The 24,171-nt window shown below is 39.2% G+C and overlaps 1 protein-coding gene and 2 non-coding genes across 4 annotated transcripts in view; all 3 read left to right on the plus strand.

Moving 5' to 3' along the window:
- Positions 1 to 24,171, plus strand: part of LOC131069026 (uncharacterized) — a 53,510-nt gene that overhangs the window by 17,177 nt on the left and 12,162 nt on the right. The window lies entirely within an intron of this gene.
- Positions 19,086 to 19,156, plus strand: TRNAT-AGU (transfer RNA threonine (anticodon AGU)). The gene has a single exon. It is a non-coding gene; the product is annotated as a tRNA-Thr (tRNA).
- Positions 19,284 to 19,354, plus strand: TRNAA-AGC (transfer RNA alanine (anticodon AGC)). Its single transcript has one exon. It is a non-coding gene; the product is annotated as a tRNA-Ala (tRNA).

Consider the following 24,171-nt stretch of genomic DNA (forward strand, 5'->3'; position numbering starts at 1 on the left):
AATAAAGTATCTAGACCAGAATTAGCAACAACAGAACAAAACGGGCTGCAAAAGAGAAGGACAGCATAAACACAACAGCCAGAGGAAAAGACAACAAAAAACCAGTGAGATATTGGCAAAAACAACAACAAAAAACAACCACCCAGCTACATGAAAATATTGAGACTATTAGTAGCCTCTTTCTCCAACACTAACATGGTCTTTGTAGCTTCCTTGAGGTCAAGAAGATCCTTGGGCGTAGGAACCTCCACAGCCTTGGTGCTTTGTCTAGTCCTCCTCGTGGTGCGATGGATATCCTTGGAGCTAGAGATCCCGACATCCATCTCCAGATCCACGAAGCTCCTATCAATGTGCATTTTCTCCAATCTAGCCACCATAGCCGACATATTGGTAGCGGACACCCTCAGCATAGCCGCACTGTTCTCCATGATCTTCTCGAGGGCAGTCTCAATTTTTTGCATTTTCAGGCTGATCTCCCCGAACTTTTCATCATATCTGTACTTAAAAAGCTCTATAGCCTCACCATTTTTCTGAATGCAATCCAACATCATTCTTTTTTCATCTTCTTTCCATAGGGCACACTCATTGCTTTCAGAAACACTTCCTTTCCCCTGTTCCTTTGTTCTCACTTGACCCTCTTTCTCCACAACCCCTTCAATCCTTTCCATTTTAGCTGAGTAAATTCTCTGTTTAAGACGCAAAGTCTTAATTTCATGAAACTCCCAACGTTGGAATCGGTACATATCAACTGAGGCACTTCTAGCAGTTCCCAAGATATTGAACATCATTTCTGGTTTGTCTTGTAAATCGTGGGAATCCAAGTCCATTGGTTCTGATTCCTGGTTTTCAGAAACTTTAGGATGCTGCTTATCCCCAGAATCAAAATCAGATTAAAAAATCCTCTTACCCTTCCCTTTGGGCTTCACCTTGCTAGTAGAGGTTTCCTCCCCCGACGAAATATCATTGTTGATCTTGGGGATTCTAACCCTCTTCTTAGGGGGGTTAGAGGCGATGACCTTGTCATTAGACTCAAAATCATCCGAACCATCACTAGGGATATAATCCTCCTCTTTATCATCCAGACTAGCCTTTACCCTGTTAACCCTAGCTTCCAAATGCTCATAAATTTAAAGGATTAACCCCTGATGAGCCAAAGGGCTCGACTTAGGGTTCTTAATGTGGTCAGCCAAGGCAGTCATTAAGGGAAGAAACCAGATAAAAGGGAAATGAAACCTTGATCCCATATTTAAAATGATTCAAAAACACAAAATTGTAGCTATAAACTTTAGTAAACTTCCCATCAACCGTAACAAATTCCATAATCACTTTCAGCATTTTACGCCAGAAGCTTTTTACCTGGTTTGGAACAAAGTAAGTCCTGCTGTCCTTGACAAGCCTCACCTTTTTGTCTTTGTTCTTGGGAAAAGTCTTCACCGCATTGTCAAAGAATTTTCTATCCCTGAAGAATTTGGCCCCTTCCATCGACAACCCTGTCACCTCCGCAATCAGCTTCTCATCCAAATTCACCGTCTGCCCAAACAGAGTGACTCTCTTCTTGTTCCATCCCTTGACGAAGAGTTTAGAAACCTGGTCCTTTTTCCCATGTAGCTTCTCCATATAACCGGTTATCCCCCCTTTCTGTAATCTTCTCCAAACTTTCTGTTCCTTCCAACCTTCACAGCTAGTTGACTCATTCCTGTTAATATTGCCCCCCATGGTTTTAGCAGTTCCGACCGCACTTCCTTCGCCAGATAAAATATAGACTCTACAAAAACAACGGAGAATAGCAGGGCCGAGGTAGAGCAAACACATAATCGCCCACAAAGCGTGCGGGGTAGTCCACCTCATGCAATCTAGAAACTTCCCGCCAGCTCAACCATCATTAATGATACAGCTTGATCTAAGGGCCATCATGAGATAATAAGGGAGCAACCTTTCCATTTATACGATTGAAAATTAATTTCTCCTTAGCCTCTAAGGACATATTGCTTTCACCTTGCCATATAAAAGGGGCTGATAAATTAACTCCTAAGTCAGCAAAAGTGTCGACAACCTTGTTTGCTTCCCTATAGGTATGCACTATAACACACCTATCAAAGCCTTCAATAATCTTAAGGTCTCTTATAATAATATTTTTAATTTTCCAAGAAGGCTTAGCCAAACCTTTTAGGCAATTGATAATATTTAAGGAATCACCCTCTATCCAAACTTTTTTAAATTGCAATTTCTCAATGATTATAAGACTTTCCATAGCAGCCATAGCTTCAACTATATGATGGACTGGGAGCCCAAAGGCAGGGTCACTGCAGCGACACAAAACCCTCTAGAATCTCTAACCACTCCCCCCCCTCCAGTAGGTCTAGGGTTCCCCTTAGCTGCCCCATCGAAGTTAACTTTCACCCCTCCGGGGGGTAATTCCAGACAACATTGTCTCTAGATTTCTTAGCTTTGATTTTGGTAATATCATCCTCTAACCCCCACTCCACAGAGATCCTCTTATCCTCCTCAGAAATAGAAGTGGAAGGAAGGTGGTTAATGCCACTGCAAATTAACTTCATATTTTCTTTAATTGATCTGCACACCTTGTCAAAAACAATCTCGACTGAACAAAATGATTCCCTAAAGATTCTGTTGTTTTTTTCCTTCCAAGCATGCCATGATACATAGGGAAACAACAGGGACCAAAGAATTTTGATAAAAGAATTGGAAGAAGGACACTTCCATTGAACAAAGAAATCTTCCACCTTATCCAGAAACACCCAAGCTATCTTCCATTTCTTCAAGATCAGACTCCAAATCTCAGCTATGAAGGGGCAGTGAAGCACAAGGTGAGAGACAGATTCTTTGGCATTGAGACACAAATGACATCTATTTGGGATCAAGAATCCTCTCTTACTTAAGTTGTCAGTAGTAAGGATTTTATTTTGGAGTAGAAGCCAGAAGAAAATATTAACTTTAGGGGTGAGGTTTTTAACCCAAGCCCTGGCCCAAACAGGAGGATGGGGTAGGGGGAAACCAATGTAATAACAGCTGAAGCCACAAAGAAAGATCCATCCTGGGTTAACCTCCACATAAAACAATCTTCAACCGAAGGATTAACAAACAAGGACAGCAGAGCCTGCTGAATTGGATAAAATACAACATTGATTTCCTTCAGATTAACCCAAGAAGAATTCTGCCAGTAGTCGGAGACAAAAGAGCCAAATCTAGCTTTGCAAATATTGACAAAGGGCAATAGATCAGGGCACAAACAGAGGGGTTCATAAAAAATCCAAACATCTTCCCAAAATCTGATACAAAAACCCTTACCTAAAACCCAACCAGCAACAACTTCAGCCACCTTTTTAGCCTTGAGAATGCTATTCCAGATGAAAGAACCATGTGGAATATTGGAGGAATGAAATAAAGACACCATATTAGGAATACCATTAAGATATTTGCTGCACCACACCGAATTCCAATCCTTTAGCAAAGCATTATTAAAGTCTTTAATAGCCCTTAAGCCTAGACCCCCCAATGCTTTAGGTAAACAAACCTTCTCCTAGGCAACCAAAGGCATCCTTTTCCTATCTTCCACTCTAGACCATAAGAATCTTTTCTGAATTTTCTCAATTGCATCAACATATTTGGAGGGGATCATAAAAAGACTCAAAGTGTAAACAGGAAGATTTTGAAGTGAAGATTTTAGCAACTGCAATTTCCCAGCTTGGCTAAGCAAGGCACCTTTCCATCCTGCCAATTTCTTATTGTACCTTTCCACAATGGAGCTCCAAAAGGAATCAGGAGGGGATGATCCCAACGAGAGACCTAAGTAAATTGAAGCAAAGGACTCCACTGAACATCCAATGATGTCAGCAATTTTTCTTTGCCTCCGAGGGGGAGTATTGATAAAGAAGACCGAAGTTTTGTTCCAATTGATACTCTGACCAGAGGCTTGAGTATAGAAGTGTAAAGCACCTTTGAAAGACCTAGCTTCATGGACAGTGGCAGAGCCAAGGAGGATGGTATCATCCACAAATTGCTGATGTGAACAGACAAGATTGGAAGAAGAGGGTCTCAAACTTGTGATTGCCCCATTACTAGCCAGCTTTTGAAGATATCTGCTTAAGCTTTCTGCCATGATAGTAAACAAGATGGGGGAGATGGGATCCCCTTGTCTTAAACCCCTTGAAGTCTTGAAAAATCTAGAGGGGGATCCATTAATGATAGCAGAGAAAGGAGTGGAGATAAGTTGCCACATAATACTGGAAACTCTGTCATCAAAGCCATAAGCTTGGAGGATCCTTCTCAGAAAAAACTAGTCAACTCTGTCATAGGCTTTGGCAAGATCAAGCTTAATAAGAAGCCCCTCTTTCTTAGAGATAGCCATAGAGTGAATATTCTCATGAACCATATTAATAGAATCCAGAATTTGCCTCCCCGGAACGAAACCATTCCGCTGCGGGGAAATGAGGGAGGGGAGAACTGCCAGCATCCTAGAAGTGACAACCTTTGAAATAATCTTGTACAATGAGTTACACAGACTAATAGGTCTAAATTTGTCCAAAGAGTCTGCCCCAGAGATTTTGGGGATAAGAACCAGAAAAGTTGAGTTGACTTCCTTGAGAAGAGATTTTGACCCAAAGAATTCCTTGACAACATTAACAATATCCTTCTCAACAATGTGCCAAAAGGACTGGAAGAAAAACATGGGGTACCCATCTAGACCAGGGGCTTTATCTCCCTAAAAGGAAAAGACAGCCTTTTTGATCTCTTTTGCTGTAGGAATAACCGATAAGCTTCTATTTTGATCATCCCCAATAACTTTCGGAATATTTTCCAGCAATGAACTGACTTCTCATGCAAAGATTAGACTCAACAGTCAAAAGAGCAGCAAAAAAACGAACAGACTCAGCTGCAATCTCCTCCTCTTTATTAATGACATTTCCATCTATCACCAGCTGGGATATTCTATTTGCAGCTTTGTGTTTCATAGTAGACGTGGAAATATTTTGTGTTTTTATCCCCCGCCGAAAGCCACAAAGCTTGTGACCTTTGTCTCCAGAGTTCTTCCTCATTGGCAATAATACTATGATATCTTGCGAGGATTTCATTTTCTTTAGCTCTTGACACAGACTTATATCCTTCTTTCTGAATACTATCCTGAACCAGTTTTAACTCCATTTGTAAAGCAGATATAGTGGCAAAAATCTCTCCAAAGACCTATTTATTCCAAGATTTGACATTGTCCTTGACAAATCTTAATTTTTTAACCACTTTAAACATAGCAGTGCCCTCCACACTAATATTCCACCATCTAAATATGTTTTCCTCCAAGGAAGGGTGAGATAACCACATTTTCTCAAATCTGAAGGGAAAGTTGCGTTTTTTAATGAGATTATCGACAGTAAAGGAGATGGGGAAATGATCCGACCCAACTCTATTAATGGTGGATAAAGAACAGTGGTATTTAGCAAGCCATTCATTAGAAATCAGGGATCTATCTAGCCTTACTTGGATCAGCTCATCACCATCCCTTCTGTTAGACCAAGTATAGGAAGCCCCTTGCAGCTCAACATGTAGAAGAGCCATATTATTGATGAACTCCATAAAATCCATTCTGCTGTCCAAAGGAGCTTGAGATCCCCCAATTTTTTCAGCTTCCTGGAGAGGGGTATTAAAATCTCCCATAATCAACCAACTTTCAAGAGCAAAAAACCCCCTCATCTTCTCAATCTTTTTCCAAAACTTATACCTGGTTGCCTTCGTATTGGGGGTGTAGATATTAGATAAGACCCAATAGAAGTTATCCCTTTTATGGTGTAACCTAACAGAGATCAAGTTACAATCAATAGAATAGCTTCACCCTCAATGGTATTCTTATTCCAGAAGATAGCAACACCACCAGAAGCACCATCAAAGCTACTATACCAATAGCCCCTCCTAATTTGAAAAGGTTAATTTTTTCAACTTTATCTTTACTCATCTTAGTTTCTTGGATTAAAACAACATCCGGCTTATGGTCTCTTACCAGATTTCGGAGAATATCTTGTTTGTGGAGGCCATTAAGGCCCCTGATGTTCCACAAAATAATCTTCCTTTTACTACTTGGGGAACAAGTTTCCCAAATAGTCCGCTGGCTCCCATCAGCAATGTTTTGTTTGCTTTCAAATTCTCTATGCCATCTAGCAGATTTCCTTCCTGGTGGAGATTTAGAATATCCAACATCCACTTTAGCCCTGGTTCTGGTTTGCGCTCCACTATTAGGACCCATTTTCGTATTTTTCTTTCTTCCAACCGTTGTAAAAGATTCTTGATCATCTTCTTCATTGCATGCAGATCTTTTATCATCTTGATCTTGGCGAATACCCCCATCATAACCCGGAGTTTGGGGATTCTCCTTAAGATTTTCCAGTGGGTTTCGACCCATGTATTCCAACCCTCGATCCAACAATACCGGCCCAAGATCTCGAGGGATCCTTCTTTACAACAGTCTTTTTTTGCTCAGGTCCCTCTTTCGAGATTCCCTCCCCATTCGAGACCCCATCACGTGATTCCCCCTTATTTCCAGGGTCAAAAGGACGGTCCCCATCCTTCTTGCCATCTCCATCCGCATTCACTTCACCATGTGTGTCTGAATCCTTTTGTCCATGCGATGGAGGCGCAGAGATTCCCTCATAGTTACTAGAACCAGCTTTCCCGCCCAACTCCATTCAAAAATTAACAAAATCATAATTCCAGTTACCAGAATCAGCTTTCTCAGAATTTATGTTGCAAATTGGTGAAATTTCTGATTTTAGAGCCTTAAATTTGACAAAATCATAAAAAATCAGAACTTAACAAATTTTGGAAACAAGTTATTTAAGTTATTTTCTCCATGATATTGATTTCGTGCTTTGTACAGGTACCATATCTAAGGCGGGAATAGCAGTGAGGAAGGAACAATTGAGGATAGTACAAGAGGGTTTCTATCCGGAATCATTGCTATCATCTCGATGGAAGATCACAGACACGAACATGGAATTCCTGGACATGGAGCAAATGCGGCAAAGGATGTTTGGATTGAAGAAGCATCTTCCTTCCACCCTTTCGGCTAACATCATGAAGAGTGGCATATATCAAGCAGCCGACTTTTCACCATCCATACAATGCAGTGAGCTTATTATTGAGTGTGCAAAGCACTATGATCTGATAGCCAGAATGATCAAGTTACCTAAAGGGACAATGCTTGCATACCTTGCCGAAGATGCAATTGTAGAAGTCTTTGGAATCCTTAGGAGTGCGGACATGCGAGAGAGAACTAAGGATGAATATGAAGCTAATTTTTGAAGAAGGTGGATGCATGCATGATAGTTATGAACAAAGAGTGGATCATTGAGCCTAGGCGTCACCACTCTAAGCTACCCAAGAGGCTTCTATCATCGAACTTCAAAGATGAATACAGTGATATGATATTTCTAGTCAATAGAGTGATGGGGACACCTCAAGGAGATTTGTTTGAGAATTGGATGTTCTATTGTATTCAGGATATGTCAAGAGGAACATTGATTAATTGGGCCAAGATTATAATTGACAACCTTGACTTCTAGATGAGGAATGTGGAAAAGACAAGGACATTCGGCATGACTTCCTACCTTGTATACTTGCTTGCCAAGATTCGTTGTATACAAAGGACTAATATGCAAGGGCGAAGTCAGGAATGGGCCAGGACAATACAGAGTTTATGATTGTTATCCACAACTTCATATGCACAAAATTGAACACTATAGAAGGGTGAACGATGCTTTCACCATGTACATCATGAGGCTACTGCAAGGCGGAATCCTCAAACGGTTGTCCAAGGAGGCAACAAGGCTTATTGAGAAATATGGATCGTGGTATATCTAGTTTCCTACCTTCACATACCTACAGATTCAAGGATTTAGATCCAAACCATACAAACTTCCTAGGTACCTGACAGACAGGATGATCATACTTGAGGTAGTGAGACAACTTTTGGAGTTTGATTTTATCCAAAAGGAGAAGCACAAAACATGGATAACTCTCCCAATTGCACTTGGGAAGACTTTGGAGGTATGCCACACCGTGGTTGCAGCAAGTTCAGTCATTCAGGAACTTGAGTTCTATTGTCTTAGGACTTATAAGAGCAGGGATCTGTTGATGTGTTTTTTAGACACAATCTGACACAGAATAAAATACCCAAAAGTATCTTATCCTCTCTTGATCAAAGTTTCTCAATTGCTAAAGGTTTGCTTAAGGATCACTTGAGATAACTCCAAGGTTCTTGAATGTCGGGTCACGATGTGTGGATAACCACAATTAGTTGTTGTGATTGCTGTTTCATCAAGGGGCCTTACGTACTCTTAGAATATGAATGCTTAATGGTTTTCTAATGATATGCAATGAAGCTCACTTACTATTACTACCAGAGGTTTATCAAAAAATTACAAAAGATGAGGGTTTAGGGAGACTAAACTATGCCTAGGAATCTAAGAGTGAAGGATGATTACTAGTGAAACTCTACTAGTCTTGTATTGCCATACAAGAACAACACCAAAACTAGTGCAATCTTCTAAGGAGATTAAATGAATTTTCCAATTATCATCAAACATAGACACCATCAATTGAATGCATATTAATGATTGAATAACAATTTGAACTTAAGCACAATCAAGAATTCTAGCTGACCACACAAGGCGAATTTGCAATCAACAAATTGCTAGTGGTATGGATTATGTGTTTCACCTTAAATCATACACAACATTCTAACATTCAATTTGAACACTTCAACAAAATTCTAAAGCTTAGATTGAGAAGATGAATAACCATGCATATGCTCCAAAGATTAAATAGAAAACACCACACTTCAATGTCTTTATTAATCCAACAGCAAAGTAGTAACAATTGTTCAAGTCTTTCTCATCTATCTTCCTCTTACTTACAAAATGAAAAATGGCAGCGTATATAGAGCTCCAAAATGAAATAGAGAGCCAAGATTGCCTTGAAATAATTGTCTTAGATGAAAACCCTAATTAGGGTTAGTTGTAGCCAACTAATTAATTACATAATCAACCAATAGAAATCTGGCATGTTTTTGGCACAAATTTTGAGGAAATTTCCTCCAATGAGAAAATGAACACCACATGTAGCTCATAACAGACTTTCTTCTAGAAGCTTGTTTCCCTGGTCCTTCTCTCTGATGGTGAATGCAATGAATCTGGTCATTATGGCGTTGAGCTCTTTCATGGACAAATTAGGCAGATTATCGAGTTTGAACTCGATCACCTCCAATGTATTAGCACAAGTAGCAAAGACCCTTTGCCATTCCATTTCCTGCTTCCGAAACATCCCCATCAATGCTAAAACCGTCTTCATCAAGCATATGTTGAAGGAATATTTCTCTAGTTGAGATGATGAATTGTTCTTGAATTCCTTTGAGTGCCTCTTCCATCTTGATGCAATCATCCTTTTGTCTTATCAATAGTTTCTTTCTTAGTCACCAAAATGCAATGCCATCTGTTGAAGTCATAAATTGTTAAATTTAGAACCAGAAAGATTAAAACTTAGAAATCTGAAACTAGAGCTCGCACAAGAACACAAAACATGTAAATCTTATCCTAGGAAAACCCTCCACCTGAGGGTGAAAAACCCAATCACACCAAAATTAACTTTTATTGAAGACTCCAAATTTGAATACAAAGAGAAGAAGCCAAAATTATCTCAAACAACTGAAGGCTTCTATCACTAGTATAAACTCGTACAATATGAAAGATAATCGAGCACCAATTGTATACCAAGTGTAGATATCAACACTGAAAAGATACTGGAATGCTGAATATAAAATGGAAAAAACTCTTCTCGTGTATGAACACAGATGCAAATAGAATTTCACAATTTCAATCAATAATCATTCGCAACACCTCACATAGAATAGGCATGGCACGAAATATAACTAGAGATGCTGCGGAAGATCTCAACTGAATATAGAGAACAAAATCGGAATGTCTAATACAGATATGAGGACGCAGTGGAAGATGACGTCCAGCCAAAAATTAACTTCTTCACGAATGAACTCTAAATATATTGTATCCCTTGAACTTTATGAGCCCAAGGCACATAGCAAAATGCCTGAAAAGAAGAATTCTGACGCAACATATCTCCCGACGGTAGAAGATGGAAAGCCACGCATTAAGGAATAATTGGTAGTTGCACTACCTACAACACAATATGAAGAAACTGTAAAACTTCACAATGAACAATAAAAAAAGAAGGAAATAAACCATTTCCAGCATGCACAATGCTCCAACGAAGCCTCCTTTAGCATTCCATAAATTACAGAACCAATACTCCTTTAGCATTCCATAAATTACAACGAACACAAAGCTCAAAGAGTTGAGCAAATAGAAGAGATTTACACTCATCACGGGTACTATGTAGTCTCCTGAAGCTACAAACATTAACAGTCCCTCTTAGCAAAGGAGATAGCATCATGGATTCACTCAACATGATGTTCACCATGGCTACTCCCATGTGTGAAATGAACACAAGCTCTCATCACAGAGTCACTCAACGTGATGTTGTCATGTAGTCTCTCAACATGACATCCACCATGGCAACTCCCATGAGTGGAAAGAGCAACAAGGGCTTTCACCTCAAATTTCTCCGTCACAAAGAAAAATGCATTACAAGGGCTTTCACCTCAATTTTCTCCATCACAGAGAAAAAGGCATTAAAACATAAAATGGGAATCACTGAAGCTGAGATTCTCTCTCAGCAAGAGCATCATTCTCCACAATGCCAAACTTGTCTCTAAAATACAAAAACTTCACTCTAGGAAGTGGCTTGGTGAGAATGTCAGCTGTCTGCTCATCTGTGCAAATGTACTTGAGCTCAACTGCTTTCCTTTGAACCATATCTCTTAAATAATGATACTTGATCTCCACATGCTTGGATCTATCATGAAAAACAGGATTAACTGAAAGCTTTACACAACTTTGGTAGTCACAAAGAATCACAGTTGGTTCCAAAGGCTGCCCAAACAGTCCTGCAAGAAGCTTTTGAAGCCCCACTGCTTCTTGTGCTGCTACGCAAGCTGCTACATATTCAACTTCTGCTGTACTTTGAGCCACACATGATTGCTTCCTGCTGGACCAAGAAATCATAGCTGAACCTAAGCTGAAACAACAATCGGAAGTGCTTTTCCTGTCAAGCACACACCCTGCCCAATCTGAATCAGAAAAACCTTGCAATTTCAGACCTTCATAGGAAGTATATTTCAGACCATATCCCATTGTACCACACATATCTCAATATATGTTTAGCTGCAATAAAATGAATCTGTCTAGGCTCACACATGAATTGACTGAGAGTGTTAAAAGCATAACATATATCAGGCTTTGTATTGACTAAGTACATCAATGATCCAACCAATTGCCTATACATAGTTGGATCAACTAAATTTGAACTAGTTGCAACCACATGTAACTTTTTCAGATTTGCTTCCATGGGAGTTGCCATAGACTTGCAATCTAGCATACCAAATCTTTTCAAAATGTCATTTGAACTAGCTGCAACCTCATGTAACTTTTTCAGATTTGCTTCCATGGGAGTTGCCATAGACTTGCAATCTAGCATACCAAATCTTTTCAAAATGTCAATGGCATATTTCCCTTGACTCAGGATAACCTCATTTGATCTTTGCCACACTTCTAAACCAAGAAAGTAATTCATAAGACCCAGATCTTTCATCTCGAATTCAGAAGCTAACTCTTCCTTACATTTAGAAATAAGATCATCCTCTCCAGTAAGAAATAAATCAACATAAAGAACTAAAATTAATGCTTTATCATCAATTACCTTGAAGTAGATATTTGGATTTGCATCATTTTTGAGGAAACCCAAGCTCAATAAATAATGATCGATTCTTTCATACCATGCACGCGGAGCTTGCTTAAGGCCATACAAAGCCTTTTTCAATCTGCATACATGTGATTCTTTCTCGTGAATCACAAAACCATCTGGCTGCTCAATAAATATCTCTTCTTCAATTACACCATTCAGGAATGCTGTCTTTACATCCATCTGATGAAGTTTCCATCCTTTAACTGCTGCAATAGCAATGATAGTTCTAATTGAAGTGTCGGAGCTACAGGAGCAAAATTTTCCTCATAATCTATACCTTCCTTTTGAGAAAAACCTTTAGCTACGAATCTGGCTTTATATTTTTCAACACTTCCATCAATTGTATGTTTAATTTTGAATAGCCATTTAGAAGAAACTACAGATTTACCTTGAGGCCTAGGAACAATATCCCAAACGTCATTCTTGATGATGCATTGATATTCTTCCAACATTACATCCATCTGATGAAGTTTCCATCCTTTAACTGTTGCAATAGCAATGATAGTTCTGATTGAAGTGTTGGAGCTATAGGAGCAAAAGTCTCCTCATAATCTATACCTTCCTTTTGAGAAAAACCTCTAGCTACGAATCTGGCTTTATATTTTTCAACACTTCCATCAACTGCATGTTTAATTTTGAATAGCCATTTAGAAGAAACTACAGATTTACCTTGAGGCCTAGGAACAATATCCCAAATGTCATTCTTGATGATGTATTGATATTCTTCCAACATTGCATTTCTCCATACTTGCTGTTTTGAAGCCACCTCAAAACTTGAAGGCTTGGATTCAATAATATGATTCATTAAAGCAACATATCCTGCAAACTTATGGGGTCTCTTACTTTCTCTGAAAGTACAACAAGGGGCTGAATATTTTTCAGCCTCTTGCATAGTATGCTTGGCCCACAAAGGTCTCTTCTTGTCACATGAAACATTACTTGGTTCAACAGAGGTATCTATAGGATCAACAGGATCTTCTAATTCACGAGTCTCCCTCTGAATCTCAGAAGGGGAATCAGGGGCAGCAGTATCCATATCTTGAGAAATCTTATGATCTTCTCTATCAATTTCCATAGAAGTCCCTTTAGATCTTTTGCAAGCTACATCTTCTTCAAATGAAACGTCTTTGCTGATTTCAAATCCGCTTTTGACCCAGAATATAGACTATGTAAGCTTTAGAAGATTCACTGTAACCAATGAAAATTCCCTTCTTACTTGAAGGTTCTAACTTAGACCTTTTATCCTTAGGTACATGAATGTAAACAGGGCACCCAAAAATTCTGAGATGACTAACTTCTGGTTTAATACCTGAGAATGCTTCTTCAGGAGTCATATTGTCTAGAATTTGACGAGGACCATGATTCTGAACATAAACAGCTGTCCTGCAAGCTTCTACCCAAAGAAAGATTTGAAGACCTTGATCATGGATCATGGCTTTCGCTGCCTCTACAATAGACTTGTTCTTTCTTTCAACAATTCCATTTTGTTGAGGATTATAAGGGACACAAAACTCCCTCTTAATTCTAGCTTCAATACGGAAATTTTGAAACAAACCAGAAGTATATTCACCCCCATTGTCAGATCTTAAAACTTTGATCCTCTTATCAGACAAATTCTCTACTAGAGCTTTGAACTCTTTAAATCTAGACAACACTTTATCAGATTTTTTAGATTTCAGAAAGTAAATCCATGACTTACGAGAAAAGTCATCAATGAAAGTAACATAGTACCAAAAACCACATAAAGAAGCAACAGACATAGGACCACACAAGTTAGAATGAATCAGCTCTAGAATTTCTTTTGCTCTACTTTCGCTAGAGTGAAAAGGACTTTTAATGTTTTTCCCTAGAGCACAAACTATGCAGACACCATCATGTTCTTGATTGAGCTTCGGAAGACCAATGACCATCTTCTCCATAGAAGAAAGAGTTCTGAAATTTAGTTGAGCAAATCTTTTATGATACAGCTCACTAGAAGACATAGAATTATGTGCTAAAGCTTGAATAGGACGAGCTGAAAGTCTATATAGACTTTCATGACGGACACCAATTTCACGTGCTGTTTAAATACTAGTGTTCTTTTTCCATGCAAGAACTTTGCCTTCAGCAAATGCAACTTGACATCCTTTATCTTCCAATGCTGAAATTGAAATCAGATTTCTCTTGATTCCAGGAACAAATAACACATCACTCAGATGAAGAGGAATTCCTGAATCTAAATGAAAGGATGTAGTTCCAGCTCCTTTTACAGAATAACAGGCATCTTCACCAATGATAACATGCAAATGAGAATCCTTTTCAATCAGATTAGAGAGATGTCCACGATATCCAGTAATATGGCGAGAAGCTCCACTGTCAATCAGCCAAGTATTACTATCAGAGAGAACATTACTTGAAAGGGCAGAAATAAATAAGAAACCCTTTGAATTTTCACTTGATTCTTTATGAGAAGAAGCATTTTCAACATTTGAGGTGGCAACTTGATGCTTGGGTCTCGAAGGACACTCTCTAGCAAAGTGACCAAATTTGTCACATCTGAAACATTGAACCCTTGAGAGAGCCTTCCTCTTCTTAGTTTTAGGAGCTGAATCAGAATTCTTATCTCTGTTCCTCTTGAAATTTCCTTTCCTTCCTTTTCTTTTAGAAGTATGGGCAGCAAGAACATGATCTTCTTCATGGTGAGATTTTCGCCCAATTCCTCTCGCCTCCAATCTGCATTCTTCTTGAATGCAATCAGCTCTCATTCGATCAAACTTTGGTAGTTCATTTCTTCCACTAATACCTTGAATGAAAGATTCCTAAGAGTGATGAAGGCCATTCATGGCCAGCATAACCAGGTCTTTATCCTCAATAGAATCTCCAATAGCATTGAGCTTATCCTTCAATTCTGTAATCTTCATGAAGAAAGAAACAACAGATTCAGCTCTAGCCATTTTGATATGAAGGAGTTGACGTATCAAGGCTAGAGCTCTACTAGTGCTGGTGAATTCATACAAGCTTTGGAGGCACTCGAACATCTCTTTGGCTGAACCAAACTTGGATATAACAGGTATGTGATGATCCTTAATAGAATCAATTAGTATTTTTCTTGCCATGAAATTGTTCTTTCTCCATTGTGCTTTCTCAGTGTCATTAGAAGGTTCATCTACATCAAACTTCACGAAGTTGAGAAGATCATCTACATCAAGCACAATTAGGACTCTGAATTTCCATCAAGTAAAATTAGATGCACCATCCAACCTATCTTCAACTTTGAGTCCATTCACCATTGTAGGAAACTGAAATAAACAAGCTAAGCAACGAATATATCAAGACTAAACAATTTGGTTTTGGATATTTTCTTTAGACCCGCTTTGATACCATGTTAAATTTAAAACTAAAAATATTAAAACTCAGAAATCTGAAACTAGAGCTCACACAAGAACACAAAACACATAAATCTTATCCTGGGAAAATCCTCCACCTGAGGGTGAAAAACCCAGCCACACCAAAATTAACTTTTATTGAAGACTCCAAATTTGAATACAAAGAGAAGAAGCCAAAATGATCTCAGACAGTTGAAGGCTTCTATCACTAGTATAAACTCCTTCTACAATATGAAAGATAATCGAGCACCAATTGTATACCAAGTGCAGATATCAACACTGAAAAGATACTGGAATGCTGAATATAAAACGGAAAAAACTCTTCTCGTGTATGAACACGGATGCAAACGAAACTTCACGATTTCAATCAATAATCATTCGCAACACCTCACATAGAATAGGCATGGCATGGAATATAACTAGAGATGCTGCGGAAGATCTCAACTGAATATAGAGAACATAATCAAAATGTCTGATACAGATGTGAGGACGCAGAGGAAGATGTCGTCCAGCCAAAAATTAACTTCTTCACGAATGAACTCGTAAATATATTGTATCCCTTGAACTTTACGAGCCCGAGACACATAGCAAAATGCCCGAAAAGAAGAAGTCTGACGCAACATATCTCCCGACAGTAGAAGATGGAAAGCCACGCATTAAGTAATAATCGACAGTTACACTACCGACAACACAATATGAAGAAACAACAGAACTTCACAATGAATTAAAAAAAAAAGAAACAAACCATTTCCAGCATACATGATGCTCCAATGATGCCTCACGCCATTCACACATGAGCGGTGACGGTTATCATACATAACCAATACTCCTTCAGCATTCCATAAATTACACCGAACACAGAGCTCAAAGAGTTGAGCGAAATAGAAGAGATTCACACTCATCACGGGTAATATGTAGTCTCCTAAAGCTACAAACATTAACATAAACTGCTTTTGCATCCATCACTCCACCATCAATTAGCACTTGCTTGGGAATTTCTTTCAATGCTTGCAAACATGGGATGGTTTTATCTCGGATGAACTGAAATTCATCCCATATCTCCATAATGTTTTGGATTCTTCACAAGAAGGTGGTTACTCTATCATAAGTTTGTAGATACTCATGAGTGAATGCACTAGCTTGTTGGAAAGTATTTTCAATCCATGCCTTACTGGTTTGAGTTATTATTCTTGTTTCCTTTGCTCCTTCAACTGCTTCTTTGGAGAGTATTTGAGGTGGGAGAGGTGTATCTTCCTCTTGTTGGGACGACATACGGTGAATGTAGTCTATCAATTGTATGTTTTCCTCTTTTAATTGCTTTTTCTTTCTTACCTTAATCTCCAATTGTTCTTCCATGTTAGAGGCCGATCCTCTAAATTCTTCAACAACCTGAGTGCGAGTGATAGGACCAATATCTATCTCCCCTATGTCATAATCTTCTGCCGTAGTTTGATCCCTTGGTTTATCAAATTTGGGGATAGCCACTTGTACTTTCCGAGATCCAGAGGCATCATTCACAATCCTGGAATACTTCTTAAGCTTCTTTTCTTTATTCTGTTTTACTCTAGCCAACAAAGTATCCAAATCTCTAACCTCATCTACTATTGTCACCGGTTTCTTCTTCATTCTTTCTCTCAACCATGTGGGTGCTTGATCATCCATTTCTTCTAAATCAGATTGCTGTTGATTGCCTTTGGGGGCCATGAATGTGTCTTCATTATGTTCTTGATTTTGATCATCAACGTCCATATGCTGTGTCTCTCCCATTGAATTGGTTTGCTGGTCATAAACAGGTTCTTCATCATGGGGTGGTGAATTAACTTCTTGATCTTCTTGCTGATTGGTATTATTAGATTCATTAACACTCCTCCTATCTTGTGTATTATGAATAATTCCTTCGTCTTCTTGTGAGATGTTCTTCCCTTTCAAAGCTGCATTCATGTCTACAAATACGTTCACTTCTCCTCCAAAAGGAGCACTAGTGGCAGATGGAGTCTTTGCTGGCCTTTGCTTCTTTTGCGGAGCTAAGTTCTCTTTCACCCCTTTTCTCTTCTTTGCTTGAGCTTGTGAACTTTCAAGAATGTCTTGTTGGTTGCTCTCCCCTTGTATGTTCACTTCATTTCCTGTGCTTTCATCTTTGGACTCTTTTGAATTCTCATATTGATAGGATGATGACTCCTCATTATCCATTCGATCATATGTTGGAGTGATCCCTTTTGCTCTCAATTTATTAGCTTGATACAATATCCACTTCCTAGTGTTGTCTAACACTATTTGATTTATGACTTCCGGTTGGGTGACCTCGGGAGCATACCAATCTATTGAGGAAAGAGACTTGTCCTTCTCTTTTCTATAGTGGGGCACTATCAAATCTTCATCTCCTTCAATCTGATTTGGTACCCGCAATACTTGTGTGTCTAATTAATTTGAGAGATAGTCTTGAGTATGTTCTCTCTCTTATTTCAAAATCATTAGCTGCATTGGCCCAATGGTCTTCAATATGCATGAAGTGGGTGAAACTTCTCTTTATTCATTGTTCCGATGTTATGATAGGGATCAAAGTTGCTCCTAGAGGTGTGAGTCCTGATATTGTAGTGTTGTAGCTCTTCCTCCGCTCCTTGTGCTACCAAAAGAGTAGGGCATGTTTCAAGTGATTTACCCACCATGATTGGGAAGGTAGTCTTTGCTTTCTTTCTCCTTTTCTTGATTGCATCATATTCTAGTAGTTCCCTGGATACTTCTAACAACACCATCCCGTCAATAAGATATCTTGGTAGTCGGTAGGCATATGAAGAACATCCTTGTATCGTTAAATATGTGAACTTTTGGAATTGAGTATACCAACACGCATACTTCTTTACCAGGTTCATTGACTCCTTAGATAGCCTAATATGAGTGCCCCCTTGTAGTGATCTCACAATATGCATGGTGAATGCATCGTTCACCCTCCTGAAATTAGCAACACCATTGTTCAAGTGCAACTGTGGATATGCATCATATGAGAGCATTTGTCCTTCTGCTGGTCCAATAGGTGCTCTACAATTCAAACCTTTGTTTTTCCCATATCTTGCCAAAATGTAGATTGAGTATGAGCTCATATAAAATGTTTTAGTTTGCCCCACATTCTTCAATTGCTCATGTAGGTTATCACTCACTATCTTGGCCCAATTGATTATATTAGCACCTTTAGTCACTTCCTCTATGTAGTACCACATCCAAGATTCGTAGGATGCAGTCTGTGGGGATCCCATAACTCTGTTTAGCATCATTATAAGCTCGTCTATTCCTTCCTTGAAGTCTGATTTGAGGAGTGACTTCTTGGGTACTCTCTTATGACTGCTCCATGGTTCTATGATCCAATTCTTGTTGAGGATGTCATCACATATCTCCGGTTTGCTTTGGTATAGTGCTAATGCATCCTCCTTACTCTTGTAAATGAGCTTGTCGTATGTAGGCACATTGAACACTTCAGCTATAGACAGCTCTGTGAGGTATGCTATCTTGCTTCCATCCGGTGCTACTATAATTCTCCTCTCCGGGTCATAATGCTTTGCACATTCTAGAACCAATTCGCTACATTGTACTGCCGGTGGGAAGCTTGCAATGTGAGCAATGCAATTCCTTGTGAGTTTCTTTGCCGTCTTTGAAGCGGTGTATTTGCCTCTATCGAACGCTCGATCTCGAAAATCTTCCATATCAGTGTGCCTGAAGTTGGTGTCGCCAATCTTCCGCCAGGTGAGTCTAGTTTCATAGAGTGTATCTTTGAATTCGTTCTTCATTTGGACCTTGTTGGTGTTGGAAATAAGCCACACCCGGACCAACGATGGACTGGTCCAAGAGGGGCCAGTAGCTCAGTGGTAGAGCACTCCAGCAGTGATGGAAGGTCCTAGGTTCGAGTCCTAGCTGGTCCATGTCTCAACATGGTATCAGAGCCAGGTCTAGGCTAGGAGCCCCAAGCACACGAGAGGTGTGGCTTAAGGGGGGGTGTTGGTGTTGGAAATAAGCCACACCCGGACCGACGATGGACTGGTCCAAGAGGGGCCAGTAGCTCAGTGGTAGAGCACTCCAGCAGCGATGGAAGGTCCTAGGTTCGAGTCCTAGCTGGTCCATGTCTCAACAGACCTGCCTCTTGTTTCCTCGTGACTTCGCTTTAGTCATTGGCCTGCAAACAAGATAATTTGCTACCAACTAGTTGTGGTTCTTTGAGGTTTTGAGGGATGAGATATGATAGATAAGAATACTTTTGATATTCAACTTGATTAATCAACCTATCTTACCTTTGTTAGAGCAAACAAAACTTTTGTTAAAACTTGAAAGCTACAGCCCCTTTTAAAAAAAAATCAGACCTGAAGATGATAAAATGAACTTAAGTTTTCAACCTTTATAGCAATTTATCAAAACCCTAGGGTTTGCAAAAGTATTTTGCATAGAAATATGTTCTTACAAATGACAATCCACCAAATGCCAAAGTCTGATTTGACCTTATTTCACCTTTGCAGACCTGATGATACACAGATTTTTCACTTATCTTTGCCCAGGTTGGTTTCAAATCGAACTGAAAATGCTAATAAGTCAAAATAAAACTCTTCAAATCAATATTGCCTTCCTTGCAAATGTGTTTTTGATCAATGAAATGATCAAAACCTATTTGTTAAAATCGCTACTGTAGAGAGAATTCACCCTTCAAAAAATGTTGTTTGGAGATGCAAATCTGAAAATTGCTCTATGAAGTTTGCTGGCTTCCTGAATACCCAGAGCTGATTGTCTTGAATGATGCTTTTGAAATGAACATGGATACTCCCTTATATAGGCGCTGAAGTCTATAGATGTGTCTCTTCAGTTCAAATCCCCCTAGGTGAACTTGCATATTATTAAGAAAATGTTTTAATTGCCCTTTATGCTGAGCGCTCCACACTTGAGGACGACCTGTTAACTTTCCTTTACACTTTTTGATCTTGGTGGCATTTTAAGATACCTTTGCAACTTCATGATTGGGGCGGCATTTCAAGGTAGCTTTGCAAGTCAATCATCAAAGTGGCTATTTGGAAGACCTTTGCAATTGTTGATCAAGGCGGCTTTTAAGGAGACCTTTGCAAGTTTTGCCTAGAGGTGGCATTTAAAGACACCTTTGCAACTCATGATCTTAGGCGGCTTTTTGGATGACCTTTGCAAGTTTTGTTTGGAATCGGCTTTTTGGGAGACCTTTGCATCTTGCACCTTGAGTGGATTTTTGGAAGACCTTTGCCACTTATCACCTTGGCGGTAATTTGAATGACCTTTGTAAGTTAATATTAAGGCGGATTTGAAACTCACCTTTGCAACATTCGATCAAGGTGGATTTTGAGAGCACCTTTGCAAGTCAATACCATGGTGGCTTTTTAGAGCACCTTTACAAGTCAACTTTAAGGCGGTATTTTGAGGGAGCTGTGCAAGCTTGGGTGGTGGTGGCTTTTTTGAGTACCATTGCAAGTCATACCTTGGATTGGCTTTAGAACTCACCTTTGCAACTCTTACACTTAGGCGGCTTTTCAAGGGAGCTTGCATTTTGATGTTTTGGCAAGATTTTGAGATTAAGTTAATCAAATTTTCATCTCTAAGGCAAATCATGATTCGAAACTTCATCTTTCGTTGTCAAAACCTTCTTCACCAAATCGATCCTCTTAGGTTCCTTCGCACTAAGTGTTGACATTTCAATGCAAATGAGACAAACCTTCATTTATGTTCCTCACGCTCTCTTTAAACCCTAATTGACCTAAGCTAAGAGACTTTGACAATCTCAATCTTTCCTACATACCTCTCAACTTATGAATTTCATCTTCAGTCACTAAGATCAACAATGCTCTAGGACAAAGGAATCTTCATTTTGGAGCCTACTCTCAGAATGCTAACCATTTGATCAATCGACTATTGCTGTTGGAAGTGAAAAGAGGGGGTCCCCATCTTTGATGGGGCGATGTGTGAAATGGTCACAACATTTGGCGACTCCACTGGGGAAATGTTCCTGAACATTTCAAGAATAAAAACCCAATTGAACTTTAGAATCTCTGGCAAATTCTTCCTAATGAATCAAAAGGTTAGAAAACATACACAAACAAGAGGAAATCACAAATTGTATCGAGGTACTTAGTCCTTGATTATCCATGTGTGTGCAATTGTGTTTATTTCCTCTCAACAAGACGATTATGATATCCAAGTTTCATTGTGATTAGCTACGTAGTTTGTCTATACTTCATAAGCATCCTAGATAGAGCCTTGTTGCCAGTCGGACGTCCATAGCCCCGACGAGGTTATCGCTGCAATCTCACGAGTATTGCTCCATTGCCAGCTGGGCGTCCATAGCCCCGATGGAGTTACTCACTTGTTCCCATAGCTAATTTTGATATTTCCTTTTTGCTCCTTTTTCTTTTTTGGAATTTTTTTTTTCATTTCATCTTTTCTCTTTCGATATTGGTTTCTTTTCTTTTCATATTCTATTAATTCCTTTGGCTTGTAAGCAATTAAGCTTACTTGGGTTTGACGATTGCACTGGCGCTGAAGCAAGACTTTGGATTTTTCACTAATCACAACTTCACCTGAAAATCATAATGACTTGGAGTTTATTAATGTGTAAAGATTTAATAATCACAAGATGTCAGCTTCAAGGCACAATAAATGATTTTCTCCAAGTTGTGTACAAATTCTAAACAAGTGATAACACTAAGAAAGAATAACCTTGGATTCAAAAGGTCTTCATAAATTCTTATTCAAGAAAGGAACTTGAACAAAACCAGTAGAATACTAGAATGTGTCACGACACCATCACCCTTCTTTCCAATGAATAACCTCTCAAAGGCAAACTAAAGCGAACCAACTAAGCTAAAACACACCAAAAGAAACTAATCTAAGGGAAACACAAACCAAACCGAAAGCAAACTAGGCTAAAGCAAAACCAAACCAAACCAACTCAGGACAAACCAAACTAAGCAAGCTAAGCTAGGGAAAACCAAGCAAACTAAGCTAAGGCAAGCCAAACTGAAAGAAACCTAATCTAACTATGTACAAGGTAGACCATTGAAGGGGGTTATGGTTGGAAGTAGTGCTTAAGGAATTGTCCATTCACGGGCAATGGCACATCTTCCCTTGTCAAGGTCTTTAGTTTGAAGGCATTTTCTCCTAAGATCTCAGATATTTGGTAAGGGCCCTTCCAAAGCTTGTCGAATTTATCGTGCTCACCTCTCTTTTCATGGGCTTTATCCCAATATAGGACAAGGTCAGAGATTTTGAAGGCTTTAACTTTTGCTTATCTGTCGAACCATCTCTTTACCACTCCTTGATGTTTGGCGAAATTCTCTAAGGCCATATCTCTCTTTTCCTCGAGGTTCATGAGTTGTGTCAGACAAGCTTGAATTCTATCCTCACCTTCCATGTATTCCTACATGAATCGCAATGTTGGAATTTTCAATTGTACTGGGAAGACGGGTTCTTGTCCATAAACCAGGAAGTAGGGAGAAGTCCGTAATGAACTCTTAGCTATGGTTTGATCTGCCCAAAGGGCAAATCTAAGCTGGGTGTGCCAATCTTTTGGGTTCCTTTTGAGCAGTTTTTTGATCACACTTAATAGGTTTTTGTTCGTAGATTCTGCTAAGCCATTACCCTTTGGGTAGTAATTTGATGAAAATTTAAGCGTTATTCCATATTCAAAGGCCCAATTTGAAAATCTTAATGATGTAAATGCAGGACCATTGTCACAAACCAAAGGATAAGGACATCCAAACCTGGTTATAATGTTTTCTTCTAAAAACTTGATTACGAAATCAGTAGTGCATAACTTTAAAGCTTGGGCTTCTGACCATCGGGTACAGTAATCAGTAGCGGTTAGAATGTACCTGTGCTGTGCCGAAGAGGGGGGATTGATCATACCAATAAAGTCCAAACCCCATTTGGCAAATGGTTTGGCCTCAGTCACTGGCTGTAGTGGCATTGCTGGGTTTCTCTCACTGAAAGCTACTACTTGGCAAGTGTGACATGTTTTCACATGTTCATGGGTATCTCGGAATAACGTAGGCCAGTAGTATCCTGCCCTCAGGATTTGATGTGCTGTGGCTAAGCTCACGCTGTGACCTATCCCGAACTTGTTGTGGAAATGCTCCATAATTTGCTTTGCTTCATTTTTGTCCACGCATCTCAAGTAAATTCCTTCGTGATTCCTTCTGTATAAAACTGAGCCTTGGAGCATATAGTGTTGGATTTTCAATCTGAGTGCTCTCTTTTGTGTAGGAGTCACATGAGTAGGGCATTTGTGATTGACTAGATAAGTCACAATATCTTTGTACCATTCATTCGGAGTGGCATATTCTATTTCATATACTTGTTGGATCAATCTGGGCCCATCCACTGCTAGAGTTTGTGCAAGAGCTTGTCCTTGAATGAGTTTCATTGGTTGAATCTCAACATTATATTCTTGGATAGTCGCGACCCACTTTCCTCTTCTTTCTCCTATCTCGTTTTGCATGAGAAAGGTTTTCATTACTGCATCAAGCACTATGGCGTACACTTTAGTTCTCAAAATGTAGTGTCTAAACTTTTTGATCACCTTGGCTAGAGCATAAGCCTTCTTTTCAATATTTGGATATTTCAGCTCTGCGTCTTTGAGTTGTGTGCTCATGAATGCAATCAGGTTCTCATCTTTTTCTTCACTTCTTTGAGTCAAGATGGCCGCACATGTATGTTCTGAAGAAAAGGAATATAGATAGAAAGGCTTTGTGTAGTCTAGACTGATTAATACTGCTTGTTTAATTTCTTCGAATGCCCTTTTGGCTAGTGTCGTCCACTCCATCTTGGCGTCTTTCTTGAGCATCTCATTCAATGGCCTTATTATCTCCGCAAAGCTTGTGATGAACTTCCTGACAAAGTTGATTTTGCCAAAGAATGATTTGAGTTCTTTCTT

Source organism: Cryptomeria japonica, chromosome 4 (assembly GCF_030272615.1).
Source record: "Cryptomeria japonica chromosome 4, Sugi_1.0, whole genome shotgun sequence".
NCBI classification, from domain to species: Eukaryota; Viridiplantae; Streptophyta; class Pinopsida; order Cupressales; family Cupressaceae; genus Cryptomeria; species Cryptomeria japonica.